The sequence below is a fragment of the Mizuhopecten yessoensis genome, unplaced genomic scaffold (assembly GCF_002113885.1).
Source record: "Mizuhopecten yessoensis strain PY_sf001 unplaced genomic scaffold, ASM211388v2 scaffold10951, whole genome shotgun sequence".
In the NCBI taxonomy this organism is placed as follows: domain Eukaryota; kingdom Metazoa; phylum Mollusca; class Bivalvia; order Pectinida; family Pectinidae; genus Mizuhopecten; species Mizuhopecten yessoensis.
Genome location: NW_018408803.1, coordinates 93868 through 111422, shown reverse-complemented (window position 1 = coordinate 111422; position 17555 = coordinate 93868). Strand labels below are relative to the sequence as shown.

The 17555-nt window shown below is 36.4% G+C and overlaps 1 protein-coding gene across 5 annotated transcripts in view; it reads left to right on the top strand.

Annotated features, from left to right (window-relative positions):
* Nucleotides 1-932: 932 nt before the first annotated feature.
* LOC110464011 (zinc finger protein 62 homolog) overlaps nucleotides 933-17555 on the top strand; it is a 34449-nt gene continuing 17826 nt past the window's right edge. For 4 of the 5 annotated variants that reach the window (XR_002464459.1, XR_002464458.1, XR_002464460.1 and 1 more), the window contains exon 1: nucleotides 938-1149. The gene's annotated coding sequence lies outside the window, so the exon portion shown is untranslated. Of the gene's footprint in view, nucleotides 1150-17555 lie in introns of all 5 variants that reach the window. The other variant, XM_021519018.1, reaches the window with a different exon arrangement.

Genomic DNA, 17555 nt, shown 5'->3' with positions numbered 1-17555 from the left:
TACTTAGGCTTCATTTGGTATCTTTTAAGATTTTGTCTGGCGACGCTTGTTGTCGGTTGAAGACGCTTAATTTTGAGGGTGACCACAAGAAAGTACAAGGATTTATAGTTGATTGGTGAAGTTATGTGAAGGATGGAGGGTTTATGCCAATGGCCGCCCATATACCTCTGTGACTTAACAAAGTTTTGTTTAGGTAGCAGCGGATCCCGGAAAACCCAAATGCTGAGAAGTATTTAAACTCATATAAAACAGTAAATGCCCGAGTATTTTACCAATAATTGGATGAGGCAACAATCAAGTACTGTCTATTTAGGTCGCAATGTACACCATCTCAGGGATGTGTAGTGGACTACACATCCCTGACCATTTCAAAGAGTATAGGACACAGACCATGGGGTATGTGTGTGTGTGTGTGTGTGTGGCGAAGACATCAGGATGAACAAAACAACAGAGATCTCAATTTTAATTAAAGAATTTTCAAGAACCAAGAATTGCGTTCAAATTAGCCAAAACGACTGAACACGCGGCAGTAATAAAAAAACTAATGTGCACCTAGCGATGACATAGCTCCTTACGACCAGACGATTTTTATGTATGGCCCAACCATAAACAAATCCTATGGCATACAGACATATAAACTGATATACATGGACGATTGCAATGTCTGATGATGACTAATCTGTAACACATCACAGAGAACATCCTATCGTTACTAATTATAACAACAAACAACTTCTACATTCTGAATTTTAGAGAACAGCGTCCCTGATAACAGATACCGCCAGTATCGTGTACACGTGTGTAATGGGAAACCGGAAGTGACTCTAAAAATCCAATATGGCGGCTTTATGTTGATTCTTGTTTAGCTCATACGGAGCGATTATGGTACGACCGTCTCCATTGCGCGCGCAACCGGTACTTGTCATTAAAGGCGGCCATTTAACTGTTGGACTGAGATTGAATTCGGGGTTTTGGTTAGAGCCGACACTACACATGGTAAGCCAAAGTATACGTTTACAAACCAAATCCGGTCAACGGCTTCAAATTTCGATCATTTTAGGCCACTGTTAAGGACTTTAGTACGTACCACATCTACAGCGGAAGTTGGCAATAGGCCTATATTGGGGATGGACTTCAGCGGAACATGAGGTAACTATATACTTAAGATAAGAGACAATGTATTATGTTATATGACGTGAGATGGTCTATATGGAGCGAGTGATGAATGGGCAACGGACATTCAGTGACCGTTTTTTAGCCCTTAAGGTAGAAATTACCGAATAATCAAATTAGAGCAAAATAAAACGGCCAGTCAGTTGGGTTCTATAGACGTATCAACCCATCCAAGATGGCGGCACGGGTCAGAGGTCACAATGTAAACAAATGACAGTTCAACATGAGACCGGCCTCGCATGAGACATGAATTAGATTAAGATTTACACTTATTTTTTGTATTGAACGTTATATATACTTTATAGACAACGGATCCTAATGATCAGAATCTAACTTTAGATGATTTTATTACATGGAAACTTCCCGATTTACGTCATTTTTTTTACCAAGCGCGGTTTGTCAAAAGACGGAAGCAAGAAATGGCTGTCGGCATAATGTTTTGGTGCATTTACGATTAAGCTACCACTTGTCCAAACCACGGAATTAAATTAAGTCCGTGTCCAAACTGATGTCTGTATTTTAAAACAAAATCAGGAAGATTACTTTAATTTGGTAGATGTAGACGATGGACATACCGGACCCATTGTTATTACACACTGGGTGGGTCGAGGAGAAACTGGGACCGTTTATATATGTACAGACTATTCTAAATGATTACAAAATCGGAAAGGCTTATGAGTATTTTCAGTCTGGTCACTTTCAGGAAGTTTACTACCATTCCATATCAACTGCATCGGCTGTATTTTGTCGGCCAAATGTACACCGTGTTGTCACAGAAAGTGAAGGGCGACTCACATACAGTGTGGGTTTGCTGTTGCAAGGAAAATCGAGCAGTAAAATCGGCTATGAAACCAAGACAACTTGATACCTGTAGGTGATTGTGTAATGTTTAAATGAAAGCATTAGTTAACATTCTATTTATCTTTTTGAATGCAAACTAAATGCTAAACAGCGAGTCATACCCTAATATGGACAATATAAATATATAAATTTTCTAAAAATATATTAGTTAGCTATGAAAACTATTTTAATTAGTGATAAATAATATAAAGTACTGCTTATAGATATTGTCCTGTACATAACACTCTTGTCAATTATGTGTAATAGACTGGGCACATTCAAATATCAAGGAAACAGTTTTATGGTTTAAAAATATATCAATTATCTCCCTTAGACTAGGACATTAAATATGATTGTGATGACTCAATAAACAAAAGCAGGTTTCAGTCAAACTTGAAATTGACCTCAGTCTTAGTGTATTGTACATGCTCTTATAAGTTATCTTGTGACAAATATGGAACCTTTATTGTGCAATTTGTTGGAGTATAAAAAAATATCACCCAAATATAAAATCTATTGCCAGGGAACTGGGACCAGAGGCCTAACAATCCTACAAGAAAGAAATGTTGAAGTCTTTTTATAGTACAGTGTCCATTTCTTGACCAGAATCACTTTCATTTAGGAGCAAGTCCAGACCTGTTGGTCACTTGTTAGTCCTGTGGGGATGGTGTTGTAGAAATAAAATGTCTCCTTGTTACAAAATGTGCTAAGTGTTCAAGGCTCTGCTCTTGTAAGCTTCAAGTCTATTTATGGCTCTATATTTTTGGCAAATCTAAGGGCAGCTTTCCATCACAGGGAGAAAGGGTTGTGACTTTTATATGTAGCAAATTGTATACACATGTAATTATTTGGCAAACACACAGAAATGATTTTATTTGACAGCTCCCTACTATTTGCAAGTACTTGACAGCTTTATATTGTTTTATGTGAAGTTTGTAGTGCCTGAATTTTTTTCAATTAAGGCCTTTGAAAAATCAAAATGAAAAACACAGATCTGCCTGTCATGTCAGAGGCAATGGACATTGATCATGCCCCTGCTACAACACATTTCTGCCCTGTATGTAATTAAAAGCATGTAATCAAGGAAGGACACAGCAAGCATACAGAAATATGGGGATCAAAGCATTGGATGTGATTATTGTCATCTTTGGTATCACTTTGCATGTGTACAGATGAATAAGCTTGCATCATCACAGATTAGTAAATGGGCATGTCTAAAGTGCAGTGTTATTGGCAGAGTTTGAGAGTTTAAAGTACAGACTTTGCAAGTTAGGCAAAATATAAAAGCCTTGTTTAGGCCTAAAAATAAATATATGAGGTTAGATTTTGTATGCAAGTCGAAAATGTACAGTTGGTTTGACTGCCACATTATATTGCATGTATATATAATATATATATTATTATATTCTTGCTTAATTGATATTCAATAAGAACTCTTGATAGAATGTGCTTTATATTTTAACCATACTTGCACAATTTCATGTCCAAGTATTACCAATAACTCAATAAGGTTCAGATAGAGTATTGGGAGAGATGGATACAGTAGGTATTAAGATAATTGTAAATTTTCCTTTTTTTGGGCTGGAATATTAATAAAGACCTGTTCAGTTTCCATTTGCCTGATCAATCATCCGGAGAGCCAGGTCTCCGTGCTGGTCATATTTCTACTATTATCAGATCAACCGAACTATTGACACGATTGACCAGACACCACCCACGCACAGTTGTATGTCTGATAAGTGTTTCACACTATATTTAATTATTGGGGATCCTTAGAAATATTTGCAGTACATTGTAATTTGATCCTAGCAGTGTCAGTGTGCATATAGACCCTGAGAATGTCACTAATTTCATGTTCCAAATTTTGCACTTTTAATTACAAATTATTAAATATAAATACACATATGTATCACTGGATAAATGTTCTCTAAACAAAATATTGTGATACAGAGATACACATATCAATATATTATTACAGCCCTAAAATACCTGGTACTTTTGTTAAAGAAGAGTTGAAGCTTTGTGGATCTTAAGAGTAAAAGTTTGGCTCACATATATCAAAACTGGATTATATTTGACAACACAGTGCTAGGGCAGGTGAACTAGCGACTGATATAAACACAACATTAATTTGTAAACATTGAAAGTTTGGATGATCATGAAAAAGCAATAGTGGGATATATTGAGGAACAGGTTCTAGTGCTGCTGATAAAATTACTATTTACTTATACTTCGGTAGAGATGGATGCATATTACAACTTCCAGCAACCACTTTTACAATATCATCCAAGTGGTGCACAAGAGTAAGAGGTACCTCAAATTTGAGGATCCTGAAGGTTTTTATTCATCTGATTGCATGTTCAATGTAAATTCTCTGATTTGCAATGGCCTTTGTAAGATTCACTTCAGCTCTTGACATTTGAGAAGCTCTCCTACACCCTGGAGGAATAAACAGTTCTGCCCAACTCTTCTCGAATATAAACCCCCTATCTGCCATGACCGAATCATATCGTTCAAATATGTCAAGAAACCCAGAGTATGTAGTGATATGTTTGTCACTTGTTTGCCGCAAAATTGATGAGTCCAGAATTAATGCTGACAAGAAACTTTCCTGTGTTAAGGTGCTTGTAATTACTCCATGTCTGAGCAGCAAGTTCAAGATTGAATATAGCCATGCCCCCTTCAAATACTAAACTATTTTATTTCCCGATTCATTACCAATGCACAATTAACAGGGGTCGAGTCTTGGTCACACTAGTCCACTAGTCCTTGACTAGTTGATTTCAGCAAGGACCAGTGAATCACCGAACTGGACCTTTGGACTTGTGAAAAATATGATTATAAAATAACAATATTACTTTCTAAAATTTAGAAAAATGCTTTAAATATTGCATGATAATTGTCAAAAAAAATCCTTTAACTTAACCATATTTGTATGGCAGTAGTTATATTAAGTCTTCTTTTGATGTTTCATGCTGTAGATCACAATGTTTCCTGATCAGGAAACCTTATAGAACTTTACATTGACAAAGGACTAGTAAATAATCTTTTCAACTAGTCCTGTGGATTACCAAGCAAAAAAGTTAGTGTCCATCCCTGATTAATCTACAGAAAATACACATTTATACTTACTTTTTTATTTTTTATTTGTTATGTATCAGCTATTGTGAGATGCACTCATGTGGTTTTCCAAGTTATAACCAGTACAAAAATGACTTTCCAACATTGCTTGTCCAATAATACCCCTATACAGGCCCCAATGAAAATTTATATTTTACTCAAAAAAACTTGATGACGTTATTTATGACACAATCTGAGACAAGAAATTACATTAGCACAAGTTTGACAAGGCGTATAAACGATTCTTTTGTTATCGTTGAGAAACGATGAGGTTACATTAACGTTAATATTTGCCAAACGGAAAGTGGAAAAACGACATCATCGTCGTTTTTGACGTTAATTTTCAGGATGGCAAATTTAAAGAATGCTTTGAATTTTTTCCTGTATCGGCTGGAAAAGGTCAAAGTTAAGTATACCAGAAACAGGTTTAAAGATGATGTATCGGAGAAAGGAAAAATAATCAATTTGATTGACTTGTCCGATAAATACCCCGATCCACCAGTTACTGGGGAGAACTGAGGCATTCAAGACCTCGCTCCAGTCATCTTGCAGAGTGAATGTGGATCCTGTAATTAGTTTTAACTTTTTAACCAGTTTTTAACGAACTCGTGTGGAAGCCACGCCACACAAGTCTACCTGCAAGTTGATGCTGTTCGACGGCCCTTTGCAGTATAAATGTAAATGTAAACTGACACTCCCATCTGCGACCCTCCAACAAATTGCACGATCGCTGATTTATTATGGTGTAAGTGCCAAACATTGAAGATTTTCCCAAAAGAATAGATGTACCTGATTTCGTACTCGATGTTCGTATAATTTTTCAGTGTGGATATATCGTTTAAATAAAGAAATCGTAATCGTATCAAAGGACTCCTAATTGGCCGCCATGCAAGTTTTTGATAGTGCATAAGCGGTTTTTCCCCCATGACCTTTGACATAACACTTTGAGGCCGCTTAAGAAATTACGTGTTGATACGTCTATTGTTTAAACATACAGTCGTGTATTACATGTTAGTCTACAGTAATGTACCTAATATTGTATACCTGATCAGTCAGATTGTAATGAAAAACAATACGTTACACTGAAAACTAGAGATCTATCTTTTTGTCAGCATTGAACAACGACAATATATAGGTCTAGGTCTAATTATGTACTACGCCTCTTTGTTCCCTCAACAGGCCCAGTATCGTCTAGTCATATGTTTCCGCGCGTTATGTATTTCCGCGCAGCCCTGGACCCGATGAAAATATAATAGTGGGCAGCGATTTGGAAGTTTATATTTGTTCATGTTCAGGACTGAGTCTTTATTGCATATCATGTAAATTGACATCATATCAGCCGATACCAGCCATCTTTCACGCACAGCATTAATCAGTTTCTTCAAGTTACCAAAAATTTACTATCGCAACTAAGAAAAGACAGGTATTTCAATGTTAATCATTGTTACACACACACATTTGGAGCTGTTCGTATCAGTACGGCTCGTGTAACACAAATATACAAAATTTTACTTGTAAATTAGTTAAATGTTTGAAGGTGGCGAAACTGCCTGCACCTCTGAGCGAAACCACGGAAGGCCTGATGACGTCACAAATGTTGCTGCGTGACATCATTTAGGCGTGTTTACAACAATGTTTATTTATAGGCATTTCAGTCAAATCTTCCTCTGTTCTGGTGCTCGTCAACGGTTTAATTTGGTAAATGCATTTTTTGACGAATAATTAACTGAAACCCTCACTAATGTGACGAAATTGCCTCGTAACTATGTACATGACCTGCTGGACACAACACCAGGATATTTTAGACGTTTTTATCTTGCTCAAAATGAACTCATACCTGAAAAAACGGTGTTATATTTCATTCATGAAAATCGAACCAGTCTTTTTAGTAGTCTGACACACGTACGAAAATGTCGTATGCAAATGAGGTCACATCTCCTCTCCAATTTTTTTCCACTTCCGACTAGCCAAGGAGACATTCTTATATCAATAAACACTGTTTGTATTGAAAGGTAAACCTTGTAATGCAATGAACTTCCAGTTTTCACCAGAACAAAATGAGAAATAACTTACCATCAACCAACCGATATAAGACTTCAGAAAAAAACCCACCAGAATATATTATAACTAAATAAATAAAATAGATAAATTAATAAAATTACATGAATTCGTTCAAGTTGACATATTGAAAAATCAATAAAAAAATGTGAAAGTTTTAAAAATTCGTTTTGATAATAAATATGATAAAAGATAACAAAAATACTTTCATAAACGAAGCTTTTGTTCTGCGGGTCACTATATAATTTCTTTTTAATGTATCAAGTTATCTTTTTTTTGAACACTAAATCAAATTAGACACATGGAAACATATGATGGCTAATTCTGATGGGAGAAATTTGTAAAAAAATGTTTGTTTTGATTTTTAAGTCACCTGAGCTTTAGTGTTGTTATTTTTCGGGTCGATATAATCAGCTCATGGTCCTGACAAAGTGTTGTTATTTTTCAGGTCAATCAGAAATCCAATATGGCCGCCACGGCCGCCATTTTGAAAACCTATTTCAAACTTAAAGTCAAGTTCTGCTGGACCAATTGAACTTAAAGTTTGTAGGAATGATCGACTCATGGTCCTGACAAAGTGTTGTTATTTTTTTGGCCGATCAGAAATTCAATATGGCCACCATTTTGATTTTTTTTTTTATTAAACTTAAAGTCAAGTTCTGCTAGGCCGATTGAACTGAAACTTGGTAGGAATGATCGACTTATGGTCCTTACAAAGTGTTGTTATTTTTTTGGCCGATCAGAAATTCCATATGGCCACCATTTTGATTTTTTTTTTTTTAAACTTAAAGTCAAGTTCTGCTAGGCCCATTGAACTGAAACCTGGTAGGAATGATCAACTTATGGTCCTTACAAAGTGTTGTTATTTTTCGGGTCAACCAGAAATCCGATATGGCCGCCACGGCCGCCATTTTGGAAAACTATTTCAAACTTAAAGTCAAGTTCTAATAAGCCAATTAAACTGAAACTTTGTAGGAATGATCGACTCATGGTCCTAACAAAGTGTTGTTATTTTTCGGGTCGATCAGAAATCCAATATGGCTGACATTGTCGCCATTTTGAAAAACTATTTCAAACTTAAAGTCAAATTCTGCTAGGCCGATTGAACTGAAACTTGGTAGGAATGATTCACTTATATTATTATCCTGACAAAGTGTTGCTATTTTTCGGGACAATCAGAAATCCAATATGGCCACCACGGCTGCCATTTTGAAAAACTATTTCAATCTTTAAGTCAAGTTCTGCTACGTCGATTGAACTGAAACTTTGTTTTTCAACAACAAAAATAAATACTGTAGGACTCAGGTGACCGTTAAAGCCCATGGGCCTCTTGTTTTTAGCTCACCTGGGCCGAAGGGCCATGTGAGCTTATGCCGGCGTCCGTCCGTCCGTCAATTTTTTCTTTTGAACGACTTCTTCTGAAGAACTGTATGACCTAGGGTCATGATATGTGGCCAGTAGGTAGCTGGGATGAAGTGCTATAAAGTTTCCTCATTAAAATGACCTTGACCTACTTTCAAGGTCACTGGGGTTGAATATGTTAAAAACTTCAAACAACAATATCCTAAGAACCATTTGGACTAGTGTCATGATACTTGGGTATGTTATGTAGACAATCAGTGCAAATCTTTGTCTCAATTACAGTAATGATGTCAAAGGTCAACTTTAAGTGCAAGTTGGGGTCAAAGGCTTTAACAATCTTCTTTTCAATTTCCATAAGGCTCAGGGTCATGATATTTGGCCAGTAGGTACCTGGGATGAAGTGTTATAAATTTTCCTCATTAAAATGACCTTGACCTACTTCCAAGGTCACTGGGGTCAATTATGTTAAAAACCTCAAACAACAATATCCTAAGAACCATTTGTACTAGAGTCATGATACTTGGGTATGTTATGTAGACCAGATGTGTGAATTGTTTTCTTTATTACAGTAATGAGGTCAAAGGTCAACTTTAAGTGCAAGTCGGGAGTCAAAGGGCAATATGAGTTAAAAGCTTTAACATTAAAATTTCAAGTTTCAAACAACAATATCTTCAGAACCGTTTAAGAGATGTTAAAATATCTTGTGTTCTAGTTATCAAATTTGGTCTTAAGCTACCTATATGTCAGTTGCATGTAACAAAAGAAACTGGTGAGCGATACAGGCCCTCTGGGCTTCTTGTTTAAAAATACGGTTTTATGTTGCTAGTGTTTTGTTTCCATTAGTAGATTGTATATGTATATATACATGTTTATGACAGTCATCCATAATTTCAACAGTTTTCTGTCGATATAAGAGTACGAAATCGCGGATGCTTCTTAAGTGCGCAGAAACCGGTAACACAAGGATACACTAGGCCGAGCTGTATTGAGGTATAGTTTCTCAGATTTCAATTTTCATGAAATCAAAGCAAAGTCGCATAAAACAAAAAGGTTTATGGTAATGTTGACTACAAAAAGCATCACTAATTTTCAAAAAAGGATACATAAATATTCAATGTCTTTAGTTATCAACCTAAAGATAAAATCATTTTTTTAATATCAGCTAGCGACTTTGTTTTGTTTTCCTTAAAAAAGAAAATCACATGAAAATAGCTCAAAAGACCTATTTCGGATAGGTCAATACAACTGTTATAGGTCTTCACAGCTATAGAGCTCAATTGGCAGAGTGTACTAGCTGTGAACAATTAGGTCGCAAAATTGACAATAGACTAATAGACCGACCTTCAGGGTGTAATCTCCAACCCGAGGGGTGATATTCTTCGACTTGATTGTCTTACCGGAGGCTTTGTCTATTCTTTGTTGATGACATGACTCGCTCCGTGTAGACCAACTTGCGTCTTACAACATGTTGATGTTTTTCCAGCAAATCTGAGGTTATCTTCCAAGGTCTGCTACTGTTGACGTGATGTCAATGCATTGATGACGTGACGTCATGTATTGTATACTATATTGTTATGACTTAAAGTACTTAAGATGCGCCATTCTGCATGAGGCTATCTCTCCGTAGGGGTGACAAGCTGATCTAGCTCTTCCAGCTAAAATGGAAGATACACCTGTGTATAACTTGTTTCATAATTGTTGTAAAATAAATAAAGTTTATATTTTATATTTACAATTTCAGTTCTGTTTGTAGCAGAACTGAACTTGGTCGATAACAGACTGTTGGCCACCAGGTAGCTCAATTGATAGAGCTTCCGTCTAGAGTTTAGGGGGTTCCGGGTTCGAAACCCGCTCAGGCCGTTTATTTTTCTATCTCCTGTTACAGTATATACGTAGTACCTATGACAAATAGGGATGTCACAATAAATCAGAAAACAGGTATATCACAATACACCGGTATATCACAATACACTGGTATATCACAATACACTGGTATATCACAATACACTGGTATATCACAATACAACAGTATATCACAATATACCGGTATATCACAATACACCGGTATATCACAATACACTGGTATATCACAATACACCGGTATATCACAATACACCGGTATATCACAATACACCGGTATATCACAATACACCGGTATATCATAATACACTGGTATATCACAATACACTGGTATATCACATTACACTGGTATATTACAATGCACCAGTATATACCAATCCACTTGTATATCACAATACACTGGTATATCACAATACACCGGTATATCACAATACACCAGTATATCACAATACACTGGTATATCACAATACACTGGTAATTATCACAATACACTGGTATATCACAATACACCAGTATATCACAATACACTGGTATACACATTACACTGGTATATCACAATACACAGGTATATCACAATACACCGGTATATCACAATACACCGGTATATCATAATACACCGGTATATCACAATACACCGGTATATCACAATACACCGGTATATCACAATACACCGGTATATCACAATACACCGGTATATCACAATACACCGGTATATCACAATACACCGGTATATCACAATACACCGGTATATCACAATACACCGGTATATCACAATACACCGGTATATCACAATACACCGGTATATCACAATACACCGGTATATCACAATACACCGGTATATCACAATACACCGGTATATCACAATACACCGGTATATCACAATACACCGGTATATCACAATACACCGGTATATCACAATACACCGGTATATCACAATACACCGGTATATCACAATACACCGGTATATCACAATACACCGGTATATCACAATACACCGGTATATCACAATACACCGGTATATCACAATACACCGGTATATCACAATACACCGGTATATCACAATACACCGGTATATCACAATACACCGGTATATCACAATACACCGGTATATCACAATACACCGGTATATCACAATACACCGGTATATCACAATACACCAGTATATCACAATACACTGGTATATCACAATACACCGGTATATCACAATACACTGGTATATCACAATACACCGGTATATCACAATACACTGGTATATCACAATACACCGGTATATCACAATACACTGGTATATCACAATACACCGGTATATCACAATACACTGGTATATCACAATACACCGGTATATCACAATACACTGGTATATCACAATACACCGGTATATCACAATACACTGGTATATCACAATACACCGGTATATCACAATACACTGGTATATCACAATACACCGGTATATCACAATACACTGGTATATCACAATACACCGGTATATCACAATACACTGGTATATCACAATACACCGGTATATCACAATACACTGGTATATCACAATACACCGGTATATCACAATACACTGGTATATCACAATACACCGGTATATCACAATACACTGGTATATCACAATACACTGGTATATCACAATACACTGGTATATCACAATACACCGGTATATCACAATACACTGGTATATCACAATACACTGGTATATCACATTACACTGGTATATCACAATACACTGATATATCACAATACACGGGTATATCACATTACACCGGTATATATATATCACAATACACGGGTATATCACAATACACCGGTATATCACAATGCACCGGTATATCACAATACACTGTTGATAACATTCTGACAACAACAGTTGAAATTATCATAAAATTGAGCCCATCTTTCCTATGACAATATATCACATTACACCGGTATATATATCACATTACACTGGTATATCACAATACACCAGTATATCACAATACACCGGTATATCACAATACACCGGTATATCACAATACACCGGTATATCACAATACACCGGTATATCACAATACACCGGTATATCACAATACACTGGTATATCACAATACACCGGTATATCACAATACACTGATATATCACAATACACGGGTATATCACATTACACCGGTATATATATCACAATACACGGGTATATCACAATACACCGGTATATCACAATACACCGGTATATCACAATACACTGTTGATAACATTCTGACAACAACAGTTGAAATTATCATAAAATTGAGCCCATCTTTCCTATGACAATATATCGGGATACGTATCGCAATATATTCATTCTGTATTGCAATATATCGTGATACATTCTTGGCGTATTATGACACCCCTTGTGACCAACCCTTGTATCAAGCATTTGGTGTTTGCTTGTCCAAGGGATACTCAAACCTGGGTTATTAATTAGTTGTGTGGGGGCGATCTCTTAGGAAATGGACTAGGTTGATTGTAGGCGACCAGCTAGGTATCTCAATTGGTAGAGCGGGCGTCCATCTAGAGATTTAAGGGTCCCAGCTGGTTCGAAACCCAGTCTGGCTGGCATTATCTATCTCCTGTTACAAGTTCATTGTCACAAGTCACTCCTAGTACTGTTGTTGTTGAATTTATATTAATTAGCACACACGAAACTTTGAACTATGGATTTTGATAAGTTTGTTAAGGATGCAGAATTCTTGCCTGTTTAGGTTTTGCTCTCCTGGGAAATGTGTGAAAGAATCTGGAAACATGCGTTCAACAAATGCAAGAAGACTGAAATGACAAGCTGTGGGGAAAAGCAAATAATAATAATATACAACATTTGATGTAGCTCTCTATCTGGCTAGAATAAGCCACTCTGAAGCTCTTAACACAGTACATAGATATACAGTTTATACAATCAATACAATTAGCATATATATATATATATACATTAATCAATACAATTTTAAGAAATTTGCAGGAGCTGCTTTATCAGGCACTTACTACTAGTCCTATATACATGCCACCTGGCTATGGTATCTCCCTATGTGTATGCATGTCTGTGTGTGTGCTGGAGATGTATTGTATTAAACTTCCTTATCATTTAGTAAAAATAGTTGTAAATGATACTCCATAGGTATGGCCTATTGCTCTTTTCTCAAACATTTCCCATAGGCATTCTCTAGATCTTAACGTTCATGGTATTATCATCATCATCATCATCAAACTTTATTTCCTCCAAAAGGGAGATATTTGTGTACAAGAAAAAAAGTAAAAATTACAAAAAGGACAGAGAATGCCGCGGTAGGGCACAGCTAAAGAACTGTGTCCTCACGAACGCGAGTAAAAGTCTTAGTCATGGTTTCTTAAATCATTCCATTCTCGTGAGTTCGCGAAGCGCGCACGACAAAGTATGCTGCATGCATCAGAAACAGTTTTTGTGTTGTATCATCTTGAAATTGGGGACCTGTTTTTGCACCTAATAAATTGTGAACAAAGGTAGCATTGTCATGTTGATCAATGTAACTGAACACATTCGATCCAAACCTATACAGGGTCATCTGTAGAAAATGAGACCAGAGTTCACTGGTGTACTCGCAGGTACAGCAATAGTGGGATATGACGTCGCAGAAATGTTGGGAACACTTGAAGCATTGAACGTTCTGGTCAGGTGCCGAAGGCTTTGCCAATAGTCTACAATGGGTAAATTGCTTCTATGTCTCTGTTAGATTTTGCCGCTCGCAACATAATGTACGGGTTGTAGGAGGAGTGACAGTTCCTAAATATATCAAAATCACGGTTGTTTCTCAGTCTCTTTCACAAACACTTCTCACATTTTCCGTTTTCAAATGAAGGAATGAACATAATCTTCTTGTTAAGAGAGACTGCTCATTCAGAACAAATTTTCCCAGAAATATTAGCTTCCTCTTATCAATAGCTGCAGAAATTCTAATCAAACCAAGTATAGGCTCAACAATATCTGACCTGGATCAGCTCCAAGAATGACCTTAGCAGCGTAATGTTGAAAGCGACTAAGTTTCGCGAGGTTGGTATTACCGAGTTGAACCCAGTGCTCGCATCCATATAGAATTGACGGTAGTATCACTTTTTTTTATAAAGACTGATTTTTACTAGAGGATTGATATCACATGCTGAGGGACAAAGCCCTATGATAGAATGTAGCGTCTTTCTCCCTTTGTCACACGCAGCCTGGATGCGTTCTGCGTTAGACATTTGTGAGCTTACAATAGTTCCTAGATGAACTTGAGAGGAGGTGGTCTCAATAGTGACAGGTCCAAGCATCCAACTAGCATCAGGCTGTCTTGGGATGTAATTTCCAATAACAACAGTTTTACACTTTGAGTGATTAAATACGAATTTCCACTCACGACTGTATTCATAGCAAATGTTTAGAAGCTTTTGAAGTGAAAGCGGGGAAGTTGTGATCAAGGATATGATGTCGGCTAACGTCAGATTTCCAGTTAATAAGCATTGGACTTTAGCACCAAGCTTACTATTCTCTAACTTGCAAAATAGGGAATCGATGAATGTTTGGTATAGAAATGTGGACAGTACTCCTCCTCATTTCTATACCAAACATTCATCGATTCCCTTCTTTGCAAGTTAGAGAATATTAGCTTATAGCTTAGGGTTATGATTATATTTCACAGGATATTTTGAAGCTGATGCTGTTGGAAATGAAAAGCAACAATGAAATTAGTCAAGCAGAACAATATCTACATGATAAATCTAATTTCAATATAGATCATTACAACACGGTAGGTACCTGCGGGTATATATATTGAAATAGGACAGCAGTTCATGATCACATGACCGTAACAAGACAGCTACTCAAGAGCTGTCATAAATTACATTCCAATCATAAGCATTAATCAAGGAGTAACGGTTGTGTCTTACAAAGATAAAGATCACCTTCAAAATTTACCTTTCCAGGTGATTTATATATGATTTCAATTAAATGAACAGATATTTAAGTGATATTTGATGAAATGCAAGCTATTCTTCTACAGTCATATAAAAAATGTAAAGAGCTTGTTTTTCGTTTCATTTGCTGAAAGCTGTACATATACAGGTGTAAATGAGGTGTTTACCGTACACCAGCTGTTACCCAAAAACTATAATGATGTCATCAAACTTTTTACTATGGGCACTTAAAACCCTTTCATCACTTGTGCCTTTTTTGTCTGGACCACATTTTGTACAAGTTTTTACTGACATGTAGTATAGGATCACCAAAGTTAAGGGGCATATATACATGTATTCATCTGGGCATGGCAAAGTATACGTTTCCTGTATTCAATTAAGATCATGAAGCCCCAGAGTTATGTCCCTTTGTGTATTTCTATATTGACAGGCCATAACTCTTTCAATGTTTAACTTTGGACTGCAGTATTTGACAACATACATGTATATACATGGGGGTAATGCACTTTATTTGTGGCCCCCTTGATTAAAAAGATAGGGCCCTCTATTTTGTTTGTCCAGAAATGAAGAGTCGGGTTGGTATCACAAGCAATTTTCATATTGCCATATATTGCAATGTTTCAGCAAATATTGCAAAGTATCACAATATATTGTACAGCTAGAAATTTAGTAAATTTACAATGATTTTATAAACTGGTAGAAAATACTTAAAATGAGCATCAGGTCAGCAATGAAAATTGGAAAACTATTATACTCAAGGTTTTGGAAGATATCATACCAGCATGCTGCTTTTAGATAAAACTGATTCAATCTTGACGTTATTTCTTTACAATTTTTTCATAACTTAATTGAAACCCCCCAAACAATTAATTGAAAACAAATTGCAATATATTGTATGTATTTGGTACTGCATTATTATTGCCCTTAACCCCGGCCCTGACATATGTATATAGCTACCCATGACATGCATATATACCGTATATAGTTCCTGCAAGTTTTGACTTGGGTTTGTACTTCATTGTTTTTCCGATTACCATCAAAGATGGCCACCATGAATTTTTGAAATTTTTGGGAATTTAAAAATTTCTAAAGGTGTTCGCTAAAGATAGCCAATGTCACCTATCCTATTTTACATGTTTTATAGAAGTTTTCCAATGCATTCCAAATATGGCATGAAGTTGTATGATGTTACTGCGAACTCAATGATGACATCCGTTTTCTAATTCGACAAAATGTCTGACAAATTAGACTAATGCATCTGCTGACATCTTCAAAATTAAAATCCAAAATATGTCAGTCTCTCAAAATGTAAATGCAGAATGAAATGCTTTGATTTTGAAGATGCTGCCGCTGTGGAGAAGTTGTTTTTCGGAGATGAGAAATGTTAAAAAAAAACCTACCCAAAACCAATGTTTAGGGACTGAAATGATAAAAAGAGTTTATATTGATGGACATATTCATTTAAACTAATGCATCTGCTGACATCTATGCAGAGTGAAATCCTTTGATATTGAAAATGCTGCCGCTGTGGAGAGGTTGTTTTTAGGAGATGAGAAATTTAAAAAACCTACTCAAAGTTTTGGGACCGGAAAAATTTCGTAAAATCAGGTGCTTGGATATTATTTGTTTAAATGATTATGTTGTCTTCAGGGTAGGCCAAGGAGAAAAATAAAAATGGTCCTGAGTGAAAAAATTGTTAACAGGTTCTTCATTTTGGGATTACCCCTGATCCATAAACCAGGCTTTGGTCCCAGGAATCATCTCCTTGAAGCCTGATGATTAACATTTCCACAAGGTAGTGATGCCACTGAAAGTTGTGTGGTATAAAGAGACGACTATGCTACCGGAATTAACCACAGGGTCTGTCCCAGCCCTTAGGGAGTTATTCACTGGATCATTACACAGAAACGATGAGATGCAGATCATTTTAGGAAATATACTGTTGCTGACTATAAAAGGAGGAAGTCACCTCCAAGATCCAGCCTCACCCATTAATAATCATTTCTGAGTCAAATGTTTGTAAAGGTGGGATCCTTTTAATTACTCGATATCCATATATACATTTGCATGGTAAAAAAGAGTCCTACACAATCATGTTATCAGAATTGGCTCAGGGGTCTGGCCTTGCGCCTTGGAACTCGGACACCCCTGTGAAAATTTCTAGAACAGTTCCAGAACAAAGTTTCGCAGGGGCAGTGGGT